This window comes from Canis lupus, chromosome 5 (genome assembly GCF_003254725.2).
Source record: "Canis lupus dingo isolate Sandy chromosome 5, ASM325472v2, whole genome shotgun sequence".
NCBI classification, from domain to species: domain Eukaryota; kingdom Metazoa; phylum Chordata; class Mammalia; order Carnivora; family Canidae; genus Canis; species Canis lupus.
In genome coordinates, this window is record NC_064247.1 from 62375356 (window position 1) to 62400410 (window position 25055).

Sequence of the window (25055 nt, forward strand, 5' to 3'; positions counted from 1 at the left end):
AGTCAGTTAGGCATCTGCCTTCAACTTGGGTCATGATCCCAGAGTCCTAGGGTCAAGCCCTGCATCGGGGTCCCTGCTTGGTGGAGAGCCTGCTTCTCCCTCTACCTCTGCCACTCTCTCTACTTGTGCTCTCTCACAATCTTGGTCAAATAAAGAAATAAAATCCTTAAAAAAAAGAAAAATTTTTTTTCCTTTCCCCTCTCTACATACCATCAATATTTGACCTTCCACTTAAGTATGCTCTTTTACTGAATGTTAAAATAACATCAAAGTCAAAAATTAGAACTACTTATTCTGAGTGAAGCCAATAAGCACTTCAACCTCTGAAGGAATTCTAACTGGAGCAAGAAAGAAAGTTATCAATATTTTATCTGCTAACATTTACACCGTAACCTACTTAAAACAGTAAGTTATATGGCTGTTTCAATTTCTGGAAGGCATTGGCTTATCTAAGAAATCCAGATTTTCTCCTTGCCCTCCTAGAAAAAAAACATATTATCCCATGTCAATGAATATTTTTTATGTTTTATAGCGTTAAAATTTAATAATGGAACTAACTGTGAAAGGAAGGAGAAAAAAAGAAGGGAAAATGGACAGGAGGAAGGAGGGGAGTAAGGAGAATACAAGAGGGGAAGGGGAGGAGAGTCTGAGAGGAGAAAGAGAAGGAGGAGGAAAGGAGGGGTGGCAGTACCTGGGCTTGTTGGGGAAGATCAGCTTGCAATCCTTGCATTGGTGAGGGATGGGGACGAGGTTGGAGATGCAGGGGAGGGAAGGGGAGGAGACCTAGCTTAGGTTCAACTTTTAGAACTTCTTGAAGGAAAATATCAATAAAATGGGAAAATAGAAGAGAATGTTTTATTTTCTAAATGAAATTAAAGAAAAATATAGTTTCAGACAGATCATTCTAAAACTTAAAAAGTTATATTAAGGAAAGGTGTATGGCATAGTAGAAAAACTTCAACTAGCAAGACCTAAGACCTTAGTTTGAACCCCAAACCTGATATCATTAGAAGCGAGTCCTCTCTGAATCTCCATTTCCTTCCTTAGAAATCTTCCTTAGAAATACCATTACTGGTATCAGTAATGATACCACCTCTCTTGAAGAATGGATAATTAGAAGTAGTTATATTCAATATACTAAGCAAATAGGAAAGAACTGATTCACCTCAAGTATGAACCATTAAATAAAATTTGCTTTATGACTATACATGAGACAGCAAAACGCTTCTTATGGCATCACCCTGCACAGACCTATCTTATAGTCTCTCTGTTGTAGTCAGCTACAGAAAGTGGTTTCTTGATGTGGAAGAGGTCAACCACTTTCTTTCAATCTGAGATTTGGTTATAACATTGTAAAGAGGTCTTTCTGTATTACTAAACCTAGGCACACTTCATTGACTCAAAGTTCAAACTGGACATCTCAAGAGTGAACTGGATCACATCTAAGGCAGTACACCCAAGTCCCTAACAGATTTCCAAAAGTCCAAGAAAGCAAAAAGGTGGGAGAATCACACAAAGCAAGGCATGAGAAATTACTAGCCAGCTTTGCAATGTGAAAATTTGACTTTACTATAGCTCTCATCTGTTAAACTTACAATAAATACATTGACTGAAAAATTTCTCAGCCATGCCAAAAGTCACAAGACCTGTTTATACATTTTAGCTAATTAGTGAAAAAAAAGCAATTAAACAAGTTAATTATCAAGAATTGATGATACTTAAAACACTTCTTTTAGAGGTCCCCATTTATTTTAATTTTTAAAAACACTTGAGTGTAAGGGGGCAAACACTATACATTTTAATCAAACAAATACTTTAGATGACTTCATTTTTTACATAGTTTTTTTAAAGTGTGTTCAGAAATGCAGTTATTGAACAATTTTATCTGTAATAAAACAAGAACTCATTCATACTCTACACTAATTGTAAATGCAAGAAGATACTAATCTGTTATAAAGTCCAAGAGAACAAAGATTATTTTTTTCAACTTATTCATTACCAAATCCTCAGTGTCTAAAACAGTGACACTCAATATTTACTGAATGGAAAAAAAAAATCCATACAGTGTTACTTACAATAATAAAAAATAAAAAAAATAAAAAATAAATTAAAAATAAAAAATAAAAAATAAAAAATAAAATTTAGGAAGTGTTATGTACTCATTATAATGATAAAAATTATGTTATTGCATGGAAGTAATTATACTTTTTAAAGTAACCCATTCATTTTTTAAAGCATTAACCATTTGGAAAATTGAGTTCTAACATCAGCTGGGTCACTAATTTGACTTGTGCCTTGGGGTAAATGATAATCTACCTGGGCTCCAGTACCTTCATGTGTGTATTGCTCTTCAGCCCTAGTCCATTCTTGGGTAGAGATTATAGGGAGAATATACTTAAACTGTATCAAAGCAAACAGAATCTGCACTATCCAACTGGACTAGATCCTTAGCGATATACTCTTCAAGCCACACTGACTCAGAATCATCTATTTTAACTCTAGGGCCCCAAAGGCATACTTGAACCACTCTACAAAAAAACAGAGCCAGTAATTTAGGTCACACAATCCAACAGAACAATGCCATCCAGGGTACCAACATATCGAGCCCTACTGTCAAAGGAACTAGAAAATAAAGTACAGGTGGAGAGGGAACAATTTCACCTGCTGGAAATAAAGCCATCCAACAGCTTGTACACAGTGGAAAAGGATGTTCACTAATCTGCTGGAAGAAAAGCAGCTGTTCTCAAATCCTGAAGACAGGAATCCTCATTTCTTGTGGTCTAATTACTAGGCCATGCAAACTTTTTATATAAAACAGAAATCTTACGGGAGGAAGTAAGGATGCTGTCCCATGGTCTTACTGACAAGCTAAATACCAAGAGTTTCTGAATTGCAGGTTCACAGACAAGCTAAAGACCAAGAGTTTCTAAACTGCATGGGACCCATTAATCCCATGAAATTAAACAAAATTTTGAGGTAGTAAAGATACTTCTGTACTGTTACACCTGGGTGGCTTAGTCGGTTAAGCATCTGACTCTTGATTTCAGCTCTTGATCTCAGAGTCCTGAATTCAAGCCCCATGTATAGCTCATGTATAGCTTAACACTCGGCATGGAGCCTACTTTACAAAAAAAAAAAAAAAATTTTTAAAGCCAACTATCTAGAGCCCTTTTTTGCTTTTCTCCTTTACAGCAAATATCCTCCAAAAAGGTACTACCTTCATTCTCTCAAATGCTTTCATTTTCTCTTAAACCCACTCCAATAAGGATTTTGACCCAAACACTCCACTGAAATTAATCTTGTCAAGTTCACCTCTGATCTGAATATTGCTAAATCCAATGATCAATTCTCCATCCTAAACTGACTCGATTTAGTAGATTGTTTTTTTTAACAGTTTCTCCCTTTTTCTTACTTGGCTTCCAAGATGCCATCTTGGTTTTCACTTTATGCTGATCTCTTCTAAGCAGTTTTTGTTGCTGATTGTTCTTCTCTCAGACTTTTTAATGTCCTGAGGGGTTTAGTTCTTGGACCTTTTTTCTCTATTCCTGTTGTGAACTCTTCCAATTTCCCAGCTTTAACTACATTTGCCAAGAACTACAACTACAGGGCAGCCTGGGTGGCTCAGGGGTTTAGCGCCGCCTTCGGCCCAGGGCGTGATCCTAGAGACCTGGGATCGAGTCCCGCGTTGGGCTCCCTGTGTGGAGCCTGCTTCTCCCTCTGCCTGTGTCTCTGCCTCTGTCTCTCTCATGAATAAATAAATAAATAAATTTTTTTAAAAGTACAACTACATATTTCCAATCCAGGTTTCTCAACTGAACTCCAGACTACTTCTACAGTCAAAACAGTCTACTCAGCATCTCCACTTGGCATTCTACTACTTACTTTAAACTCAGTATCTAAAACTAAGCTCTTGGGGATCCCTGGGTGGCACAGCGGTTTAGCGCCTGCCTTTGGCCCAGGGCGCGATCCTGGAGACCCGGTATCGAATCCCATGTCGGGCTCCCGGTGCATGGAGCCTGCTTCTCCCTCTGCCTATGTCTCTGCCTCTCTCTCTCTCTGTGTGTGACTATCATAAATAAAAATCTTAAAAAATTAAAAAATAAAAAATAAATAAAATAAAACTAAGCTCTTGATCTTCCCCAAAAAGCCTGCTCTAACCACAGCCTTCGTATTTTGGCTCCTGACAACTACATCTTTCTGGGGTGCACCGAGCTTACTCAGTCCCAAACCTTGAAATCATTCTTTTTTTTTAATCTTTTAAAAAATGTCAGTCTTTTTTTTTTTTTTTAAAGTAAGTTCTCATCCAAAGTGGGGCTTGAACATCCCCCAGATCAAGAGTTGCATGCTCTACGAACTGAGCCAGCCAGGTGGCCCACTATGTAATCATTCTCAATCTCTCTTTCACCCGTACCCACATGAAAATCCATCAGAAAATACTGTTGTTCTACTTCAAAATATGTACAGAAGCCAAACACATCCCACCACCTTCACTATTGTCACCCAGGTCTGACCCTCCATCATTTCTCACCTGGATTATTATTACTATAGCCTCTTACCTGTGTCCTCATCTCTACCCTTTTGCCTCAGTCTGACAGGGCAGTCAGAGCCACTCTTTAAAATGCAAATCATTGCCAAATCTCTATTCAAAACCTTCTAATGCCTTTCCATTTCAATTTAAGCCAAGGTCCTGAAGAGGACCCCAGAGGCACCAGGGACCTTTACTTGCCCCTACCCCCTTACCAGTACATACTACAATTTGTATCTATCTTTGGAGTCAGTACAGATGAATGGTAGTCCTCAAAAGGGGTAAATCCTACTAGCCCTAGCCCTCAGTTCCTGTGAATGTTACTTTATTGGGGAAAAACAGTGTTTCCAGATGTAATTAAGGATCTTGAGATGTAAGGATCTTGAGATGCTATCATCCTGGATTTATCCAATGACAGGCAGAAGATGAAATACAGGAGATGTGAGGACAATGAGAGTGATGTGTCTACAAGCTGAAGAATGCCAATGACAGCTGGCAGCCACCAGAAGCCAGGAGAGGAGCTTCTGGGGGATCCTTCCTCAGAGCCTCCAGAAAAGAACACATTTCCATTGTTTTGTCACCTAGCCGGCTTTCCTTTGTCATGGCAGCTCCAAGAAACTAATCCACCCACTCTTCCCCTTGCTGGCCTTTGTGCTAGCATTCCCCTCATTTGAGCCCAGAATGTTCAAACTCTGCATGGCTAACTGGTGCACCATATTTAACCTTTTCTTCAAATATCACCCTACTAGGCCTATCCTGATTTCTGTATTTAAATCACAACTGCCATTCCTCCCTTCCATATTCTATTTTTTTCCACAGCACTTAGCACATTCTAATATACTTAATGTTCTTATCTATTACATTTACTGCTTGATGACTTCACTACAGAGAAGAGTTTGGAGATTGTTGAGGTTGGGTTTTTCTATTTTGTGCATTATGTATACTAAACATCTATTAACTATGCCTGACAGAGAGTAGCCATCTGATAAAAATATATGCTGAATAAATGTGTTGAATGAATATGTGCATGTCTTTTCCTGGGAAGAGAGTCCACAGCTTTCCTCAGATTAATAAAGTGATCTGCTACCCCAAAAAAAATCCTAATCTCTGCTCTAAATCTTTAAACGGCCATGGAAAATAAGATTCTAAAATTCTATCATAAAAGACCCAACCCTGGGGCACCTGTCTGGCTCAGACGGTAGAGCAACTCTTGGGTTTTTGGGGTTGTAAGTTCGAGCCCCAAGTTGGGTGTAGAGATTACTTAAAACACACACACACACACAGGGCACCTGGGTGGCTCAGTAGGTTGAGTGTGCAACTCTTGCTTTTGGCTCATGTCATGACCTCAGGGTCATGAGATCAAACCTTGAGTCAGGCTCCCCTGCTCAGTGGAGAGTCTGCTTTTTTCCCCTCTTTTTCTCCCTCTGCCCCTCCCCATCCCTCTCATACCTCGCTCTCTCTCCCTAAAATATATCAATAAATCTTTAAAACACATACACCCAACCCTAGAAAAGTGACAGAAATCAATAGACCCTCAACATCATGACAATATCCTGCATTTTGCAAACAGCAAATATTGTACGTTTAAATTTCATACTCCTAAAAGAAACTTTTACCCAAAAAAACACTCCAAGTTAGTGCTTGAGAAATATCTCCACCCACCTTCCACAGGACCTCCTACACTAAGGGATGCCATTGGCTAAGCTATTGTCTCCCTAAGGCTAAAGCAATAAAGAGTGGTCATCGGGATCCCTGGGTGGCGCAGCGGTTTGGCGCCTGCCTTTGGCCCAGGGCACGATCCTGGAGACCCGGGATCGAATCCCACATCGGGCTCCCGGTGCATGGAGCCTGCTTCTCCCTCTGCCTGTGTCTCTGCCTCTCTCCCTCTCTCTTGGTGACTATCATAAATAAATAAAAATTAAAAAAAAAAAAAAAAAAAAAGAGTGGTCATCCATGCAGAACATTCACATAAGCCAAGGTAGTTTCAGAAAGCTCAAAAACACTGTCAAATACTTTCCTCTACCTGGCTAAAATCTTACGCAAAGTAGAAGAGGAGAACCAAAGCAAACCAAACCTATCTAGCATCCATCATTCCTATGGAATAAACAGATGTTTACTCCGAATACAACATCACCGTTTGTACAGCCTTAGAAACCATTGTGGAATGGATGTCATTTACAACTACAGCTTTGGTATGAACCATAAAGCGTAACAATGAAAAGCAGTCAAGCACAGCAAAACTTGTTAATGGATTTTGATAACAGCAGAAAGGCACCCACTGCGTTCCTTATTATTGCTGCAACATATTTTACAGTTAATACTAAACAGGTCGAGTTGAACACAATCACACTAAGCACCAGAATTCAGTATACAATTTAACCAAGCATAATTCTCCAGACGTACCTTTTATATTAAATAAATGGCCATTGCAGATGAAAATTTGCACATCTGCTTCTATAGAATCTTTCTTGTTCCATCAGCAAATGGATTTACAATACAATCCAGTCCCAGCCCTTACCTTTACAGGTTCCTTTCCTCCACTTAAGCGGCTTAGTAATTTCAAGGATACAAAATCCACCAAATACTCTGAAGAGAAAGGCATTTTGAACACTACTATCTCATTTTTCAAGGTGTTTTTTTGCCTTAAGCTGGTTTTTTGTTTTTGTTTTTGTTTTTTAAGATATATTGATTTGAGAAAGAGAGAGAGAGCACCAGCAGGGGGAGAAGCGGAGGGAGAAGGAGACTTCTGCCAAGCAGGGAGCCCAATGCAGGGCCTGATCCCAGAACCCCGGCATCATTACCTGAGTTGAAGGCAGGCCACCCACTAACTGAGCCACCCAGGCACCCCTGCCTTAAAACTGTTTTTTAACAAGTGATAAAAGCTTCACCTCTCAGGACACAGCATTTCAACAAATCCCAAACCTAAACACTCTCTTCACCTCCACCAGCCTGACTCTATTCCAAGCTACCACCATGTCTCACCAGGATTCCTGCAATGGACTCCTCACCAGCCTCAAACTGGCAGCAGTCTTTTACACAGCAGCCACAAAGATCGTCTTAAAATAGAAATCAGATGCTGTCATACCCCTGGATCAAAACCTTCCATTATGCAGAGCATTAAAGGCAGAAACCTTACCATGGTCTAAAAAGACCTGTAAGACCCAGCCTCTCTCTGCCTCTCCCTCTGGCCTCACTCCTATAGCTCGTGGGAGCTATTCCACTGTTCCCAGACCACACCAGCAGGCTGCTACCTTGGGACTTCTGCACTTGGTTATTCTCTCTGCCTAGAATGCTCTATCCCCAGATTTCTGCATGGTTCTTTATCCTGTTCAAGGCCTTGCTCAAATGTCACCTCTTTAAAGAAGCTGTCCTCAAATACCTACTTAAAATAGTACCCCATCACCCCACCAGGTCTCTCCCCTCTTTAAGCATCACAGTTGTTCACTTTATAATTTAATTTGAGTAAGAACAGAGGTATATTTTCCTTGTTCAAAATGAAATCTGGGCAAAACAAATGCTATTTTATAGGCCACTCACTATGAAGACAGACACAATATATAAATAAACACACATATCTTTTTAAAAATAAATATGGGCAGCCCGGGTGGCTCAGCAGTTTAGCGTCGCCTTCAGCCCAGGGCGTGATCCTGGAGACTCGGGATCGAGTCCCACATCAGGCACCCTGCATGGAGCCTGTTTCTCCCTCTGCCTGTATCTCTGCCTCTCTCTCTCTCTGTGTGTCTCTCATGGATAAATAAAATCTTCAAAAAAAATTAATTACAATGACAAATAAGTCCAACCTTTACATTGCTTATATATTTTTTTTAAACATTTTTTTTATTTATTTATGATAGTCATACAGAGAGAGAGAGAGGCAGAGACACAACAGGCAGAGGGAGAAGCAGGCTCCATGCACCGGGAGCCTGATGTGGGATTCGATCCCGGGTCTCCAGGATCGCGCCCTGGGCCAAAGGCAGGCGCCAAACCGCTGCGCCACCCAGGGATCCCCACATTGCTTGTATATTTATTACTCTCAAGGCATGGGTCTGACCGGTCCTGGCAGAAGAGGCCTCAACAACTATGAAGCCTAGTCCCTGAGCTGTCTGAGCTCCCACAGTAGCAGAAGCTGAGTGTAGGGGCAGTCCTGGTGGCGCAGCGGTTTGGCGCCTGCCTTCGGCCTAGGGTGCGATCCTGGGGTCCTGGGATCGAGTCCCACGTTGAGCTTCCTGCATGGAGCCTGCTTCTTAAAAAAAAAAAAAGACCAAAAGAGAGGCTGAGTGTACAATCACAGTGCAGTATCAGGAGAGATGTCCCAGGACAGACAGTCCAGGTACCACAGGAGAACATAGCTAAGTATGACCCTGAGGAAAGGCTTTCCCGATGAAAGGATGCCTAAACTAAGAACTGAAAAATAAACAGGAGATAGCCAAAAGAAAGGGGTTGGGGAGAGGTTAGGGCAGATGGGTGGATAAAGAGGTATGAAACAGACTGATATCTAGGTAAGAGGCAAGAAAAGAGATAAAACTGAGCCATACATATACTATTTTTTGTGATTTGTTTAAAAAACTGTCCAATGGAAAGGTGCCTGTGTGGGTTGGCACAGTTAAGGATCCAACTCTTGAGTTGAGCTCAGGTCATGATCTTAGAGTCATGAGATGGAGTTCCTAGTCAAGCTCCACACTCGGTAGGGAGTCTGCTTGAGATTATCTCACCCTCTCCCTCTGTCCCTTTCTCCTATTTAAAAAAAAAAAAAAAAAAAAAAAAACCTGTCCCAATGGAGCACATAAATTAAGTCTACAACATTTATAAAATAACATCTATATTTGGTGGTAGGATTTTTAGTATATTCTTTATTTTTTATGAATTATAATACTAAATAAAATCCAATAGTGATAGTTAACCAACCACTTAGACTTCTAAAAGCCCTATTTTGTTCTGTGGCTCTTCTGTTTCCTTCAGTCTATCTGGACTTCTGACTAAATACAAGTAAGGACAGGAAACAATTTGTGCAGGAACACAGCACACAAGTGCACAAACACATCCTTCCCAGCTTGGCCAGGGTACCTCCCAACCCAGAAGTACTAAGCCAGAAGTACTCAGACCTCCTCCATCTCTTTATTACCTCTACCCCCAACCCAAACACCCCATTCTTCTCAAGTGCCAACAGGAACTCTGTGCTTAATTAGCATTCCAAGCCTCCTGCATTTGGCCCACCAAAAGTATCTCAGTCTATTCCTGCCCACAGATTCTTCAATACAGCAAGCCTCCTTCTGCTTGACCCTGTATACACCACACTCAGCCTTGCCTCAGGCTGACCCCCTGCTTGGACCTTCAGAACCTGTTCTCCCAGTTCCTATTCAAACAGCACCCACTCTTCAAGGCTGTGCTCTTAGCTTTCCAATAAATACTCAAATTCTTTAAACCATAATAATCTCTAGTTAACCTAAATTTGAACTATATAGGGACGCCTGGGTGGCTCAGCAGTTCAGCGTCTGCCTTCGACTCAGGGCATGATTCTGGGATCAAATCCTGCATCTGGCTCCCTACAGGGAGCCTGCTTCTCCCTCTGCCTATGTCTCTGCCTCTCTCTCTGTGTGTGTCTCTCATGAATAAATAAATAAATCTTTAAAAAATATTTCAACTATATATTTACATATTTATGTTTATGCTAAACAATATGTAGTGCTATATTCCACTTTTGTTCTAGAAATCTCTAAATGTATTCTTACAAGGCTTGCCTCCTAACTTCTGAGGCCAAAGGTAGGCCAAAACTTTTATTTTACATCTCACTTATATCAATAATAAACTCAGAAAACAAATATCCAATATCTTTTGGCTGGCTGACAGTCCCTGCGTGGAAGGTTAAGCAAGACAGAATTCAGTGCCAGCTGCTCCTCTCTGGAGCTATAGGTTTAAGCACCATGATTGGGACTTAATTTACATGCTCCATCGGGACAGGAAACAGAGCATAAATACTGATAATGCAAGACAGTTAAAAGGACAATAACAAAAACACCTAAATAGAAGAAGAAAGATTGATTACTTGATTCCTAAGGTAAGCAAGCATCACCATATTCCAAGTCTCCCCAGCACCTTGTACATTATCTAGTAAATAGTAAATAATAGTACAAATAAATAATAAATCAATCTATCTGTAAATAAATAGATCTAATGCAAGTAAAAGAAATACTAAAGTAATAACTAAAAGCTTAGATTTTAATTGTAAAAGCCCCAAGGTGATCCTTGTGCTATTTTTTCAATGCTAATAGATTTTTTTTAATAAATTTATTTTTAAACAATGCTTCAAACCCTCCATACAACAATATCTTAATTTTTGTGAAAACTCAGTGATCCATTCTCCAGGAAGAAAAAAGGTCAGGCATTACTTCTTACTTAGGGAGGAAGAAAGGCTGGCAGGAGAATGAATTGAAAAATTAAAATATCATGTCCCTTGCCACCCAAGGAAGAAAACATGCAAAGCAGATCAGCATCTAATTTATTTATAGCACGTGACCATAAAAAAAAAAAAATCTGCAGGATTCCAAGGCAGAAGAGAAGGCCAAGGGCAATGCTTAAGTCTTCCCAGTATAGGATATCTTATTCTTTTTAAGATCTATTTATTTATTTCAGAGAAAGCACAAGTAGGAGGGGCAGAGGGAGAGAGAGAATCCAAAGCAGATGCTGCACTGAGTGCACAATCCAACATGGGGCTCGATCCCACAATCACGACATGAGCCAAAACCAAGAGTTGGATGCCTAACTGACTATGCCACCCAAGCACCCTGGACACCTTATTCTTTAACTAAAAACAGTTCTTTTTCCAAAAAGGGGACTTGGAAAAAATGAACAAAATTATTTTAAATAAGCTCTGAGAGTATGTTCTCTTTTTTCTTTTTTTTAAAAGATTTTATTATTTGACAGAGAGAGCACAAGTACGGGGAACAGCAGGCAGAGGGAGAGGGAGAAGCAGGCTTCTCGCTGAGCAGGGAATCCAATGCAGGGCCTGATCCCAGGACCCCGGGATTGCGAACCAAGCCTAAGGCAACCACACAACCAACCAAGCTACCCTGGTGCCCCTGAAAGTATATTCTTAAAGTAAACAAGACATATAGAAAGGTATTTCAGGTTCAGTGAAGACAGAGCTAGTGTGCCCAACCTCTTCCTAGCAGAGATTATCCTCTTCTCCCTAGAAACCTTTAGCGACATGAAAAACCTCACCCCAGTTATTTCAGGCCACACAGCCATAATAAAGGTAGCTGCCTAAAGCGGGGCTGAAGACCCATTTGCTGACACAGGCAAGATGTCCATAAGCACTATGTAAATGTCCACGGTGCATGCACACCACTCACTCTGGGCTGTGGGCCAGCATGATGTTTCTACTTCTCTTACATAATTCTTTTCAGACTGTGTTTCAGTGATTCTTATTCCCATCTATTTCCCCAGGATCTCTGTCAGCACAGGGGCACGTCTTACCCATCTTCGTGCTCAGTGTGTCTAAGAATACTGAGCCCTGCAAGAGGCACCAGAAACAGTGATACAGAATGAATGACCCAATGTCATTCAGCTGACCACCAGAAAAGAGGACACTTGGATGAGAGCAGCCTTCAAATAGAAGTCTGAAATTACAGATCATTTCTATAAAAACCATCATCTCACTTATTAATCACCTATTTGATCATTGCAGAAAAACAACTGATTTTTCCTTTTCATGATTAGTATAGGTACATGGACAGTATGATTCTTCCAAAAATTTTTTTTTCAAATTAAACACATCATTCCTGGGCCCCCATAAAAACTACAGGAGAAGAAAAGGGAGCATACTCTATGTGAGAAGAAAAAGACGTTAGTTTCAAATCTACAATTTTCTAAAACTCAAGCAAAATAGAAAATATGAAGGGAAAAAAAGCTCTTCAGAAACCTTTTAAGGACAAATAAAGTACATCATCATGATAAACTTAAAACAATATTCTCCCAGAATTTATCATCAACAGAACAAGCTTCGTAGAAAAAAGATAAGTGAGAAGAGAGCCTTGTTCACTTAATAAAGCACAAGTTACATCTTTTTTATAATCCATTAAGTTTATATAATTGGAAGGGTACCAAGTGTGTAACTTCTTCCATGCATCTAAAAACAAATGTCAGTTCAATAATTCACAGCAGAAAGCAGGTAGTCACAAACACGGCAGGTTTAACCTCATCTCTGAAACATACTTTTAACTATGCACTTGGCCAGTTTCATAGTCATCCATTATTCTTACAGACCCTCTTATAATATCCACTGAAATATAATTTCAAATACTGCCCTCTAATTCAATGTGATACAAACAACAGGTCTTGTGTCCAAAATTATATAAAATAGCCACAGTTCCTTTTTCAGTAACACCATGAACAGGAGGCAAAAATCATCCCTGTGAGTTCCACAGTGACTAACGGGGTCCCACGGGTGCACATAGTTACTCCTAGACAATCACTTCCTAAAAAAAGAGATGACTGTCACTGCATCTAAAGTTAAAACCAGGGATCCCCGGGTGGCTCAGCGGTTTAGAGCCTGCCTTTGGCCCAGAGTGTGATCCTAGAGTCGCGGGATCGAGTCCCACATTGGGCTCCCTGCATGGAGCCTGCTTCTCCCTCTGCCTGTGTCTCTGCCTCTCTCTTTCTGTCTCTGTGTCTCTCATGAATAAATAAAATCTTTTGTAAAAATCATAAAAAGATAATAATAAAGTGAAAACCAAACCTCAGAAACGCAGCCATACCAACTCCATTATCACTGGAGTTTTCTTAACAAATGTTAAGATGAGTGCAAACTAGGTCAAACTCCTCCCTCCTTGGTGCTTTAGCAACATTCAAATCTCTAACACTTCCCCCAGAGGTGAGATTCTTTTTAATGCTGTCTTATATGCAGTAGTTTCTCTCAATTTTGAGAAAGTTTAAAGAAGCTGGGAGGGGGGCTGAGGAGTACTTTAGAGAAGCAGGGGTCTATTTTTATATTGGGAGCTTAAAGTGAATCATTTTGGAGCAATGCAGACAAAGCTGAGGCCCACCTTGATGACAGCTGTATCAAAGGCCTAAATTTCCGAGGATCATAAATCACTATAGTAAGCATATCAACAGCATGTGGTACTCTGCAAGCACTTTACAATCTTAACATTACCATCCCCTACAGTCCTTTGATATTCTCAAAAGATGTCTTGAATTTCAAAGCCAGCCCCACATCAGCAAGGCTTGCAAATAGCATCCTAGGGAACTGCATGAACATGAGCAAGGCCCAAGGAAAATGGACTTTGGGGACACAAGGAATCTGCCAGCACCTTAATATTTTTAGGGGAGTGACAAAAACATGGTCACACCATTTAAAGGGAAACTACCCCAAATATACAAACCAAATGAGAAAACAAATTATATGAGCACCTCAGGAAAGAGGCAACTACCCACAGAACTCTCCCCTGATACAGTACAGACTCCCTACTCCAACCCCCCATAAAAGACCAATATTATGATCCAAATTAAGACTAATATTAATTGCTTTAATTCTAATTTATCTCTGACTCCTAAGCAAAAAAAAATTTAGAGCTTCTTTCTTGAACAATTAGATGACAATAAGCAACTTGGAAGAGAAAAATGGCCTCTAAAATCATTTCAAGAGTCACAAGCTAACTCTAGCTTTTCCTCTCTTTATAATAAAAGTTCCGGGATCCCTGGGTGGCGCAGCGGTTTGGCGCCTGCCTTTGGCCCGGGGCGCGATCCTGGAGACCCGGGATCGAATCCCACGTCGGGCTCCCGGTGCATGGAGCCTGCTTCTCCCTCTGCCTGTGTCACTGCCTCTCTCTCTCTCTGTGACTATCATAAATAAATAAAAAAATTTAAAAATAATAATAATAATAATAAAAGTTCCTGGGTCTGGGATGCTGGAGTGGCTCAGCAGTTGAGCATCTGCCTTTGGCTCAGGTCATGATCCCGGAGTACCAGGATGGAGTCCCAGATCAGGCTCCCCACAGAGAGCCTGCTTCTCCCTCTGCCTGTGTCTCTGCCTCTCTCTCGGTGTTTCTCATGAATGAATAAATAAAATCTTTTTAAAAATTAAAAATAAAATAAATAAATAAAAGTTTTTGGGTCTGGGGCGCCTGGCTGGCTCAGTCAGAAGAGCATGCAACTCTTGATCTCTGAGTTGTATTTAGGCCCCACACTGGGGGTAGTGATTACTTAAATAAATAGGGCAGCCCGGGTGGCTCAGCAGTTTGGCACCGCCTTCAGCCTATGATGTGATCCTGGAGACTCGGGATCAAGTCCCACATCGGGATCGAGTCCCACATCAGGCACCCTGCATGGAGCCTGCTTCTCCCTCTGCCTATGTCTCTGCCTCTCTTTCTCTCTCTCTCTCATGAATAAAATCTTTAAAATAAATAAATAAATATTTGGAAAAAATAATAAATAGGGGTGCCTAGGTGGCACAGTTGGTTGGGTGTCCAATTCTTGGTTTCAGCTTGGATCATGATCTCTGGGTTGAGGGATTGGTCCAGGCTCCGTGCTCAGCACAGAGTCTGCTTAAGATTCTCTCTCCCTCTCCCTCTGCCCTCCCAGTCATGCACGTGCATGCTCTCACTCTCTCTCCCCCTCTCTCTAAAATAAATTCATAAACACGGGCACCTGGATGGCTCAGTTGGTTAAGTGTCATGATCCCAGAATCCCAGGATCTCCCTGCTCAGTGGAGAGTCTGCTTCTCCCTCTGCCCCACACCCCACTCATGCTCTCTCTTGCTCACAAATAAATAAAACTTAAAAATAAATAAATTGATAAATAAAAATGTTTAACTAATTAATTAAATATAAGTTCCTAGGCCTGTAATTGAGGTGGTAGGAAAAGCTGATACCTGCTCCCATTCCTAACTCAAATAACCTATTGATGCTATCCCCATTTATTTACCACAAAAAAGGTATATTTACAGATTTCTATAATTTAAAAAATTGCTGAGTTTGTTAAAAAAGAAAACGCAATGCATTATCCCACTCATACAATGTCTTTTTGATGTCTCCAGTCATAAAATGAAAACAAAAGTTTTTATTTTAGGACAAAACACCTACAAGCAAACAAGAGTTCTCTACTGCAGATGAAGGCTTACTGAGCAGTTATTAGTACCTGCATAAGAATATTTGTAACAGAGGCAGCCTGGGTGGCTCAGCAGCTTAGCACCACCTTTGGCCCAGGGCGTGATCTTGGAGACCCGGAATCAAATTCCATGTCAGGCTCCCTGCACGGAGCCTGCTTCTCCCTCTGCCTGTGTCCTTCCTCTATGTGGGTCTCTCATGAATAAATAAATAAAATCTTTAAAAAAAAAAAAAAGAATATTTGGAACAAATATATCTGCATGTAGTGCTGATATAAGAAAAGCATCAAGATGACAGTGGACTTCTCTAGGTAACATTACAGAAGATAAATATTGCTAGACTAAGGCAAGATTGTGGGCTACAACAGCCCTGAGTTCCTGGGAAAGAAAAGGAAAACTAAAGTACTTCACACTTACAGGGTAAGTTTATATTTTCAAAGTATCTCCTATCTATTTTTTTCATTTCAGTGTACATACTAATACAACAGTCACCATTTGACAGCTAGGGAGGCAGGGCACTTCATCACACTTGGAGCCCACAGCACAAACAGAATCGGGGTACAGGTCTTCTCATGCTAACTAGAAGACACACATCCAGAGCATTTACAATGCTCATAGGCTATCATGGTTCAGGACTTTTTGGGGAAGCAAGAAAAATCATGAATGACACAGCACATATACAGTGTGTTTAAAAGACCCAATTACTCCCTCCTATCAAATCAACATCCTAACCCTGAGCAAACTATTGTGTCTGGAGTAATATACACTGTTTCTCACATTTCTCACAGTATCTCACATTGATTCAAATGCACATATTACCCAAGAATTTCATTATTTTATTTTATTTTTTTAGGACAGTGTTTCTAAGTGAGAAAACAGCCCTCAAGTGGAAATGGAAACGCCCACAAGCTAAGCTGAATGTTATGTTTGAACCACTCAATGTTCACATTAGTCTCATCCTAAGTAATCAGGCCACTGACCCAACTGTCAGTCCACATCAGCGTCAAGCTCCATATGAAGAACTAAAGAAAATCTAATTAAAAGCCCAAGAAAAAATCCACTTTAATCAAAGCTGCAACCCAAAGACCAAGGGACTTTACAGTAGGAAAAAATCCAAAAACACGAAAAAATGAGTAACAAGAAAAGAGATGTCAAAGAGGAAAAAGATGAGAAATTTTAAAGGACTAAAACCAAACTAATCAAAAATAACTTTCCAGGGCAGCCCCGGTGGCACAGCAGTTTGGCGCCGCCTGCAGCCCAGGGCGTGATCCTGGAGACCCTGGATCAAGTCCCATGTCGGGCTCTCTGCATGGAGCCTGCTTCTCCCTCTGCCTGTGTCTCTGCCTATCTCTCTCTCCCTGCATCTCTATGAATAAATAAATAAAATCTCTAAAAAATAAATAAATAACTTTCCAAACAGAGGAAGCATAAAAAGATGGAGAAATAATGGAAAATGGGAGGGTTAAAGTGCAGAGAATCACAATTTTAAGGATATTTTACTAAGAAGAATAGGAAATTAAATGATTATGACTTTATAAAATCAAAAGAAAAAGATGATACATTCGATTCTATCAAAATCAACAGAAAACCATCTATACCATGAGCCTGGGTTGACATCTTTTCCCATGGGGAACCACCACACAGATGAGGGTCCTAGACTTGGCCAATAACAAGGGCCATTATTCTACAGAGTCCCTGCACAGGAGCTCCCTATTAGATGGGAGCCAAACACATAAGACAAAAAAAGTTTAATTAAAAAAACTCAGTCTTACAAATTACCGGTATGCTTTTCTCCAAAAATATCTGTGTGAATTATAATCAGGAACACATACAGGCCAGAACATTACTGTTCTTAATGTGAAACAATGTAATCACCATATCAAAAACACACACATACACACATTAGTAGATGTTAAGAAGTCTCTGAAATAAAAAATGATCAGAGTAACTACAAAGGAGTTGAATCAACTATCTAAAAAAACTGACTAATTTTAAACACCATATTTTAAAAATCTTTTTACCTCAAAAGCTTTATTCATGTCAGAGTTCACGTTTTAAAATTTTTCAGAGAAACTCGAAAATTTGTACCACCTCCAACAGTTGGAAATCAGTTTCAACTATGAGTTATTTAAAAGAAATCACTCACAGCACTGAGATTCCAAAGCAGTTGTCATGCACAATTCCATGTCAGAACCCAACTAGCACTACTGCACTCCTGGAAAGACGCCTACAGACTAGAAAAATAACAGCAAAAGTTGCATTTCCCATTTCATATTTTGAGCCTAATATGCTGATTAGTTTGGCAAGAAAGAGAAGACCTCAAGTTCAGCCTGACAGTTATTTACTACAAATAATAAAGCAATGGTTGGCACTCAATTTTAAAATAAATAACTAAAACCCACAGGGTATATACTTTAAAATGCATTTTTTTTTCAAGATTTTATTTATTTATTCATGAGAGATACAGAGAGAGAGGCAGAGACACAGGTAGAGGGAGAAGCAGGCTCCTCCAGGGAGCCTGATGTGGGACGTGTTTTGGGGACTCCAGGGTTGCGCCCTGAGCCGAAGGCAGACACTCAGCCACTGAGCCATCCAGGCGTTCCGGGTGTATACTTTAAAAGGGTAAACTTTATGGTATGTGAGTTAGATCTTAATAAAGGTTTTTGGTTGGTTGGTTGGTTGTTTTTTGTTGTTGTTGTTGTTTGGAGAAGAGGGAGAGGGAGGGGTAAAGAAAATCTGGGGCACCTGGATGGTTCAGTCAGTTATCTGCCTTCCGCTCAGGTCATGATCCCAGGATCCTGGGATTGAGCCCCCCTGCTGAGCAGGGAGCCTACTTCTCCCTCTCCCACTCCCCTTGCTTGTGCTCTCTCACTCTGTCAAAGAAATAAAATAAGGAGGGAGGGGAAGGGAGGGAAGGAGAGGGGAGATCTTAAGCAGGCTCCACACCCACCATGGAGCCAATTGCCAGTCTCAACCTCACACCCTGAGATCTCCACCTACGCCAAAATCAAGAGTCAGACTCTGAATCAACAGGGTTACCCAGGCACCCCAAGCCACTTTTTTTTTAAATAAATAAATGTTACTTAGAAAGTATTCCATATAATATAAACCACCTGGCTCTATTACTGAACATCCACAAAATGTGTATTTTAAGGGCACCTAGCTGGCTCAGTCGGAAGAGCACAGGGTCTTGAGTTCAAGCTCCACACTGGGTATAGAGATTACTTAAATAAATATAAACTTTTTTTTAATGTGTATTCTAAATTTTGATATATAAAAAGATCATCGGAGACACCTGGATGGCTCAATGGTTGAGCGTCTGCCTTTGGCTCAGGGCATGATCCTGCAGTCCCAGGATCAAGTCCCACATTGGGCTTCCCTGCATGGAACCTGCTTCTCCCTCTGCCTCCATTTCTGCCTCTCTCTGTGTGTCTCTCATGAATAAATAAAATGTTTAAAGAAAAAAAAATTATCAACTTATGATCAAAGAAATGCAAATTAAAATGATATTGTATACTTTTCACCTATCAGGTTAACAAAGATTAAAAACTTTCATAATACCCAGGGTTGGTGAGAAAATAAAGACATTGAAACCTAAAGCACTCTTTGTGCACACTGACATATCTGGGAGGGCAATTTACTAATAGCTTTCAAAATTAAAAATGTACAGAGGTGCCTGGATGGCTCAATCAGTTAAGCAGTTGCGTTCAGCTCAGGTCATGATCTCAGCATCTTGGGATCAAGGCCCACATCAGGCTCCCAGCTTAGTGGGAAATCTGTTTCTCCCTCTTCCTCTTCCCCTCCCCCCCACCTGTATGTGTGCACATTCTCTCAAAAAATTTTTTTAGTTTTTTTAAAAATTAAAAATGTAAAAAAATAAAATAAAATAAAAATAAAAATGTACATACCTGTGGATTCAGCAATTCCATTTCTAAGAATTTATACTACAGATATGCCTATACAGCTGTATGGGTACAAGAATTAAAAAAAAAAAAAAAAAAAAAAACCCCGAACTAATTTAAGTGTCCATTCATGGGAAATTATACACCCACACAATACCCACTATGTTGTCAAAAAAAAAAAAAGACCTGAGGTATTACTACAGGTATTGACTTGAATATGTGGTTGTTGAGCAACTGGGTGGCTCAGTCAGTTAAGTGTCTGCCTTCGGATCAGATCATGTCAGGGTCCTGGGAGGAGTCCCATATCCTCCAGCAACTTGCTCAGTGGGAAGTCTGCTTTTCCTTCTCCCTCTGCCCCTCCCCCAGCTTTTGTTCTCACTCACTCTCAAATAAATAAATAAAATCTTAAAAAAAAAATATGTGCTTGAAATTAAATAAAGAAGCAAAATTCACAATAGTATGTATAGTTATGTATACATGTGTTTATGTATGCATAGAAAATGTCTGAAAGAATATTGGGGGAACAAGTATTACTCTTTTTGAACTGTAGGAATGTGATTACAGTGAGCATATATTAAGTTTTATAACTACAATTTGTATTAAATGTGAATGAATCAGGCTCTCAAAGTCTTCCCCTGGTGTTAAATCTCCCCTTGTTATATGACCCCAACTGGTTTTTCCAAAGCTTCATGGTTCCAGCCAAACCAGTCTCTTCTTCCCTTGAGAAATCAGCCCAAAGGACTCCTCTTCAAAATACTCTTACAACTTGGTCTGAACAGCTACAAGCAACAGCTTCAAATATAAATTACTGCAGTTGAAAGAACTACATATGCCTGCATCTGCTACAGAACATTTTAAAAGAATTTAAAAAAAGGAAATCAAAACGCATTTAATAATCCTCATCATAGAAGCAGCCAAAGTACTCCCCACTTCCCATCTTTCCAGTCTTGGTTGCCTTTGCTCCATGCAATTTCCTGCCTGAAATCCTCTTAGCTACTTATCACATGTCCAAATCCTAACAATTCTTCAAAACACAGGTTAAATACCTCCTCCTACACCAAATCTTCCCTAATGCCCCCAGCCAAAGTTAATTCTCTTGAGGCTCTTTCCTATATCAAGTACTCAACTGTGTACTGGTCTTTTTCCTATTGGTGAGAAAACTCCTCAAGAGCACAAATGTGTATGCCTCATTTCATACATAAACTGATATTTCACTACAGCATATAAGAAAATGGCAAGAGTCTAAAAATAAAAAGCACAGGTTTTTCCTATTTATTTTAATTAGATAATATTTATGTACCACAAACAGTAAGAGTATGAAAGGTAAGGATTCCTCTCTATCCCCCTCCCCGGTACCCTGGTATGCCTCCTTAAAAGGCAATCACTACGGGGCACCTGGGTGGCTCAGTGGGTTTGAGCCTTAGACTGGGTTTCAGCAGAAGTCATGATCTCTGGGTCATGAGATCCAGCCTCCTCTCCCCGCCCCCCCTCTTTCTCTCTCTGAAATAAGTAATTATTTTTTTATTTTTTTTAAGATTTTATTTATTTATTCACAAGAGACACACACACAGAGAGAGAGAGGCAGAGACACAGGCAGAGGGAGAAGCAGGCCCCATGCAGGGAGCCCGAGGTGGGACTCGATCCCGGATCTCCAGGATCAGGCCCTGGGCTAAAGGTGGCGCTAAACACTGGTTTAGCCACCTGGGCTGCCCAATTTTTTTTTTTTTTTTTTTTTTTTTAAAGGCTATCACTAGCACCAGTTTCTTACACAGGGTTTCAAGTAGTCCTTAGATACAACTTTATGATGCATTCCCTAACTTTGGGTCTAAGGTGACAAAAATAATTTGTAAACAGCATTTAAAAGTAAATTTATTTATAACAATTACACAATTGCATACAGTGTACCTACATGCTGAGGCAAATAAAATATGACAACCAACAGATGAAAAGATAAACTATGTCCTCTGACTTACAAAACTAAAGTCACCCTGAGCTCTGGGAGGAAAAATCACTGTTCACTATCAGAATAAATGCAGACTCTTTTCAAGCATACCATCAACCAAGTTATTCAAAGTTTTTTTATAGTATAAAACCCACTTAAGAAAAAAAAAAACCCACTTAAGGATTCCATTAAGACTCCAAAATCTCACTAAGCTACGAAAAAGGTGCTAAGTCATTACAAATAAAATATTTAAAAAGAATGTAGGGGCACCTGAGTGGCTCAGTGGTTGAGTGTCTCTGCCTTTGGCTCAGGGAGTGATCCTGGAGACCCAGGATCGAGTCTCACATCAGGCTTTCTGCAGGGAGCCTGCTTCTCCCTCTGCCTGTATCTCTGCTTCTCTCTCTGTGTGTCTCTCATGAATAAATAAAATCTTCAAAAAAATAAAAAATAAAATAAATAAAGAATGTAGATATTTTGGAAAGCTGGATATCTTAAGAAATATTAGTAGAAAAAAAAAGAAATATTAGTAGAGTATTAATAAAGCATTTCTCAATATCATAACAAAATGCACATTTTCTAATTTATAAATAGTAGGAATTAAATGTTTCTAAAAGGTCTTTAATCATAGTGTATAAAAACTTAGGAAATTTCAGTCATTATTCCTAAACTAAAGAATCACACGGGAAAAAAAATACATGGCAGATTATGCTATAAAGATCAGGATGTTCAAGTCAGAAGGAAGTCAGTTGTCTTATTAGAAAATTTACCTAGCAATAAAAATCTGAAGCCATCATTAGATCAAAAAAAGTTTAGTTTAAAATTCTATACTGAATACTAAACTCACTGTAATAGACAGTATTCTTTTAAGATTTTATTTTTAAGTAATCTCTACACCCAACATGGGGTTCGAACTCACAACTCCAAGATCAAGAGTCACATGCTCTACTGACCAAGCCAGCCAAGCACTCCAGAGGCTGGTATTCTTAGAAAAAATACTGAAGGGCAAATTACCCAATGTGTTAATACCACGTTATCCCTTGGGATTTGAGGCAGGCACAGAGTGCCAGCTGTCTTGCAATATATGGATTTTTCCCTTCTTCCAAACTAAAGAAATCTCCAATTTCTTTTGACTATGCACACAGCCATCTCCAGGAAAGACTACATTTTCAGATTCCCTTGCAGCCACATGTGGCCTTGTGCTTTTGTTATAATTAAAGGGAAAGAGCAGAAGAGATGTGTGTAACTTCTGGAAAGATGGGGATGTACCCAGCTTTTACCCTTCCCACCTCCCCCCTGGTGAGAATGCAGAACTGACCACAAAAATTAGAGATGCTCTTTGACTAAAAGGAGAACTCTGGGACTTCTAGTGATCATGAAGTTACCATACTAGCTCAGGGCTGTCCATGGTTTACATGAAAGAAAGGAAACTTCTACCTTGGTCAAGCCATTGTTATTCTGGGTTTCTGTCACTCACTACTATACCTAATCCTACTTAAAACAAGGGAAACCACAAAGAAAGAATACTGTATGTATTTATAACATACTACTTCATTAAACAACTTCTAATACAAATTTTATACTTTCTAGGATTAAAATAAGAACTTTTTTGAGTGGCAGCCTGGATGGCTCAGCGGTTTAGCACCACCTTCAGCCAAGGGCGTGATCCTGGAGACCTAGGATCAAGTCCCACGTCAGGCTCCCTGCATGGAGCCTGCTTCCCCCTCTGCCTGTGTCTCTGCCTCTCTCTGTGCGTCTCTCGTGAATAAATAAATAAAATCTTAAAAAAAAAAAAAAACTTTTTTGAGGATTCAAAAAACAAGCACTGAAATGTCTTTCTATACTATATGTGAGATATAAAAATATCTTTATCAAGAATTTGTCCAAAAATAAGCTTCCTTAATATTCTTTGAGGTCAGGATATTAAGCCAGATCTCTTGCATCGTCAACCTCAATAGACTATACAATAATATTATCCAATCATTCACTTAACAAATGAATACCGACTACATTCTTCACATGCTAGATGCAAAGGATGTAGAGGTGACAAAAGCAGATATGGCCTGTGCCCTCCTAGAGTTAACAGCAATATACCTGAGGTTGCAGAATATGAGGGCAACACTCCAAATGCCTCTCTTCTAGCTTCCAAGTTTATTATCCCCCTTCTGCTATCATGTTCTTGTTTCAGACTGAGTATAACATGATTAGGCTTCAACTCTGCTCTACTAACATAATCATATGTAATCATATTCCTCAAAGATTATACTCCCATTACCAAAATTAAAATCAGCATATTACCAAAATGCCATAGCAGCTATCATATCATTAATGGTGGACCACTTTTCCAAATGGCAAATCTCATTTTCACATAACATTTCTCCTTAATTTCATCTCAAAGAGTAATCTTATCCTTAAATTTAAAAAATACTTTGGAAAAAAAAAAATACTTTGCTGTTTGCCCTAACTTCCAGGGAATGTCCTTAAAAAAAAAAAAAAAAAAGTCAGAATGTAGGGCTACTAGACAGATGGCCAATCATAGATGGCCAATCATGTTTAGTTATTCCTCACAGGCTAAACCAAGCTCACTACAGAGCAGAAGCTAGACCAACAAGATGCCTTGCACTCTCTCTTCATCCTTTGCCTTCTTGAACCCCTCTAAGAGGAGGGAATACTAATCTGATTGAGTCAGAGTCCAAAACACTGATTGGACTTGTTTATAAATTTGAAGACTAAAGCAGATTAAATGGACACCTCAGTGGCTCAGCAGTTGAGCATCTGCCTTGGGCTCAGGGCGTGATCCTGGGATCTGGAATCGAGTCCCGCATTGGGCTCCCTGCATGGAGCCTGCTTCTCCCTCTATGTCTCTGCCCCTCTCTCTCTCATGAATAAATAAAAATAAATAAATGCAAATTAAATATAATACATATATATGAGGGTTTGCTATCTTGTACTTGCTTATTTTACTCTCTTTGGGTCTTCTGTAAAGTAGCCAGCCTAAGAATAGTAAGATAGTGGGATTTAGGGACGACTGGGTAGCTCAGTGGTTGAGCATCTGCCTTGGGCTCAGGGTGTGATCCCACAGTCCCAGGACCGAGTCCCACATCGGGCTCCCTGCATGGAGCCTGCTTCTCCCTCTGCCTATGTCTCTGCCTCTCTGTGCGTGTCTGTCATGAATAAATAAAATAAAATCTAAAAAAAAAAAAGATAGTGGGATTTAGGAGGAAGGGAGATCCCTTGCCTAGCTTGTAGGTTTAAGCAATATGCTACAACCCAGGATACTAGACAGCTCTGTTTTGGCCAAAAGCCCAACTAATAATAAAATAATACTTTGAATTTCCCACTTGCCATTGTTCTACTTATATAAATCTCCTTCAGGAACATCACAAAAGAAACTAAGCTATGACATTCTGATCATTTATTAATACCCCAAACCTTGCCATTACTCTATGGTCTGTGTCATTCACTTGGTATTTAACCATGTACATACAATTCTGTAGCATTTCCTATATCCAAGAAATAATGAAAGTTTTAGTTGGTAATTTAGAACTTATGTGAACCCTCAAGAGTTGACCCATTGCTCCTATGTAT

At 39.8% G+C, this 25055-nt stretch overlaps 1 protein-coding gene across 5 annotated transcripts in view; it reads right to left on the reverse strand.

The window, feature by feature from the left end:
• RERE (arginine-glutamic acid dipeptide repeats) overlaps positions 1–25055 on the reverse strand; it is a 408927-nt gene that overhangs the window by 371382 nt on the left and 12490 nt on the right. The window contains exon 1 of one of the 5 annotated variants that reach the window (XM_025427257.3): positions 17648–17729. The exons of the other annotated variants lie outside the window; for them this stretch is intronic. The gene's annotated coding sequence lies outside the window, so the exon portion shown is untranslated. Of the gene's footprint in view, positions 1–17647; positions 17730–25055 lie in introns of those variants that run through there. 5 annotated transcript variants of the gene reach the window in all.